Raw genomic sequence first — 3,711 nt, 5'->3', positions numbered from 1 at the left:
TTGTGTTGTGAGGATTTGCAGCGTGTTTTTGTACTTGGTTGCATTGTGGGGGTTTGCAGCACATGTGTTGTCAAACTGATAACGTTGTTTTTGTAATTTGCTGGTGTTTTTTTTTCGATATGCATGTGTTTTCTTAAGTTGCAGCGCGTTGAACTCTCTCAGCCACAGTATAGGATGCCTTAAGGATAAGTAATTTATACGATATAAAAATATTATTAATTGTGCACTATAAAGCGCACCCATTTATAAGCCGCACCCACTGAATTTTACAAATATTTTTATTTTTAACATAAATAAGCCGCAGGTGTCTACACTGAAACTAATGAACATTACACAGGCTTTTACGAAAGACACGTTACACACGGTGTAACGGGTGAAATATGTTGCGCTTCCTTTAGGAGCATAGCGGTATTTTGGGAATAGCCTGGCACTGCATTTTCCGCTATTACTGCATGTGTGCAAGACGAGGATTATGTCCTTATTATTTTCCGATGGTCATTTCTAAGTTTCTTTGACTAACCCGTAATGCTGTTGCCAAGAAAAATAAAAAAGCACGAGTTTTGGAAACCTGTCTGTGCTTATATGATTTCTGTTGCAACTGGAGTTAGTGAGCTCTCCCTTAACCCAGACTCAACGTGTTACAACGGCTTGTATCTAAACAGTAGCCTACCAAGAAAGTCATTGTTCACTGTCTTTCTCCCTGGGTTCAGTTTTTTGGCTTGAATTTGTGAAACTGGGAAAAATTAATAAATAAGCGGCTTCGTTATTTAAGCCGCGGGGTTAAAAACGTGGGAAAAAAGTGGTGGCTTATAGTCCTAAAAATACGGTACACTTCTGGCTGTACTGCCCTCCGATCATGGTCCCGCTCTCAAAGCACGGTTGCCGGTTCTCAATGCATGGTTGCCTTCTCTGTCTCTTGCATTTGTGAACCTAAAAAAGAAAAAAAAAAACAGACTAAAAATCACAAGGTTGTAAGTACCTTCTCCACCATTTGACCAAACCGTTAACTCAGGGGTGTCAAACTTTGGCCCGCGAGATCATATCAAGTGTGTATTAGAGTTGCCCGCCAGTGTATAGCGCATACACCGCTAATACTACAAATCCCAGAATGCGCGTAAGTCGAGACCTCTGAAAGACTCTGCGTACTCAGTGCTGAATTTACCCGGCGATTTACCGATTTTGAATCCCAGAAATGCAGATTTGAACTGCTCAGTAATCCGTTTGTGGTTGATGTGGAAAGCGCATTAACCTACCTCCAAATGGAGCCGATTGAATACAGTGTAGAGACATGCTCAGGTCAAAGTATGACTCTGTGTGTGCTGCACAGTTTCCATGTTTCCTCCCCGACACACTGCTCCAACTTCGTGTCCAAGCTGCTCAAACGCTCTCTATGTTCACCAGCACATATCTGTGTGAGAAACTGTTCTCTTTAATGAAGATGAACAAAACACCACTCAGGAGTCTCACTGATGATCCATCCTGAGGATTTCCTCAGCTCAGAGACTAACCCCAGACATGATGCACTTGTATCTAAGAAGAGATGCAGGAATCTGTCTTCAACCAATCAGAGTAAATCAGAGTGTAAAAATTCGAATAAATGTTGTCTTTATGCACTTTTTCTACTCTAAGGCATGAACTGTTAATGGTTGAATGATTGTTTTTTTTAATTGAAGGATATTATTATTATTTTTGGTTGTTTAGTTGTTGCCCTGTGATAAAAGGAATTAGAAAGTCTAGAAAGAGAGAGAGAGAGAGAGAGAGAGAGAGAGAGAGAGAGAGAGAGAGAGACATAATAAGAAGTAACGAATACCACTGATGTGTGTTTTATTTCAAATTAAATTTCTCATGTGTTTATAATATTAAACTTTGGTTGTTCCAGATTTAATGTTTATGCAAAACTAAAGTTTGTTTCCATATGAAAAGGTTCAACATTACAGATCTGGAGAGACGGAAAACATGCACAGTTGCAGTCAAATTTTCAATAAATATTGAGTTTGGCCTGCAACTTCGTCCCAGTTTTTTATTTTGGCCCACTGTGAATTTGAGTTTGACACCCCTGTGTTAACTGATCTGAGTAAATGATGTTAAAATTACACAATACCATGGAAAAAGTTAAATGCATCAATATGGTGAATTTCAGGCTTTGATGTGATTAATGTTTAGAATAATTAGTGGGGAACTTGAATACAGATCGATTATTAAATTCGTACTGGTGCACTTTGGACCGTGAATTTGAACTGACCACTGTAACATTAGTTTAAGTTACTTACTTATAACTATGTTTTGTCTTCAAAAAGCCCTAGTGGTGCTAAAGCAGCAAGTGTTCGACTTGACTACACAAACCAAAGCGGTAAAAATACAGTGAAAGCGATTCGGAAGAATACGGTGTTGTCTGCTCGAATTTGTTGGTCTGCACTGCGCAGCTTTAAGTCAAACACATCTCAGTTCGTGGTGTCTATGCGCATGCATGCAGCCTCGGAGCCGAGAGCTGGGGGTGGTCGCGGGAGCGGCGGGAGTCTGATTGACTTTCTGAATGGCGCAAAATTACATTTATTATCTTTAATGTATCATATTTTTAGTAATGTTTAAAAATGATATAAATATGAACTTTTTATTTCACCTAAATCACATTAAGATAAATGTTGAGTATTGTCACAATTTTCTCCGAGCTTTTCACTGTGTATTACATATACACATGTTGTAAAAGGTAGTCAAAGAGAAAGATTAGGCCACAGTGCTTTTACTGTTTCACCGTCCTGTTATTATGAGGACACTATATGGAGTAAACACGGGTGAAAATGTTTCGAAAAGTCGTTATTTCCACATTTTAGAAGACAATTTCCTAGTTATCTGCCAATAGTTAAGAATGTTCAGTTCGTAGGTGTTTATCTCTGAGGTAAACCAGTTCAATCTTGACACTTACCTTTGTTATATCATGCCTGTAACTTTTTACCCAAAATTTTTAAAAAGTATACATTTAATAAAAGCAACAGTAAAAGGTGATTAATTTAAAACAAAAGATAATTTCTTACCGTGACAGAGAGGTCAGGTTATCGTGCTCCAGTGGTAGTGAGTGAAGACCGTTTCTTCAGAATGAGAAGGCGGGAGGCATAGGAGCCAATGAGAGACTCTGTGAGCTGCACAAGCAATTTTGATTTTTATATATATTTTTTTAACTAAAGGTCATACTATGTTATTGTTAATATATACATTTTTTGTTAATCTATTGATCTTATAAAACACACAAAAAACATATTAATTGAATAAATGAATGATGGATTTCTTTTGACAAAAATAGCTAGATATAGCCCGACCCCTGCCATTAGGGAGGCACAAGCCAGTGCACTCTTAGTGCCGACCCCAAGCCCGGATAATTGGGGAGGGTTGCGTTAGGAAGGGCATCCAGCGTAAAACATGTGACAAATCGAACATGCGGCTCACAAATAAGAATTTCATACCGGATCGGTCGAGGCCCGGGTTAACAACGACCGCCACAGGTATCGTTAGCCGACAGGGTACCGGTGGAAATTGGGCTACTGTTGGCCGAAGGAGGAGAAGGAGAGGAGGAAGACCGCTACAGAGACAACAGGAAAAGGAGAAGTGTAGGAGAGTGGAGGTTCGGGTTGGTACTTTAAATGTTGGTACCATGACTGGTAAAGGGAGAGAGATAGCTGATATGATGGAGAGGAGAAAGGTAGATATGTTGTGTGT

The 3,711-nt window shown here is 39.3% G+C and overlaps 1 long non-coding RNA gene across 1 annotated transcript; it reads right to left on the bottom strand.

Moving 5' to 3' along the window:
* Positions 1-754: 754 nt before the first annotated feature.
* On the bottom strand, positions 755-3,079 carry LOC124382467. Its single transcript, XR_006925036.1, has 3 exons — positions 3,033-3,079; positions 1,254-1,408; positions 755-930 (listed from the first exon to the last, which is right to left on the bottom strand). It is a non-coding gene; the product is annotated as an uncharacterized LOC124382467 (long non-coding RNA).
* Positions 3,080-3,711: the final 632 nt, after the last annotated feature.

The sequence above is a fragment of the Silurus meridionalis genome, unplaced genomic scaffold (genome assembly GCF_014805685.1).
Source record: "Silurus meridionalis isolate SWU-2019-XX unplaced genomic scaffold, ASM1480568v1 Scaffold422, whole genome shotgun sequence".
NCBI lineage: Eukaryota > Metazoa > Chordata > Actinopteri > Siluriformes > Siluridae > Silurus > Silurus meridionalis.
The sequence above is the reverse complement of the archived record's forward strand: the minus strand, read 5'-3'. Positions and strand labels throughout refer to the sequence as shown.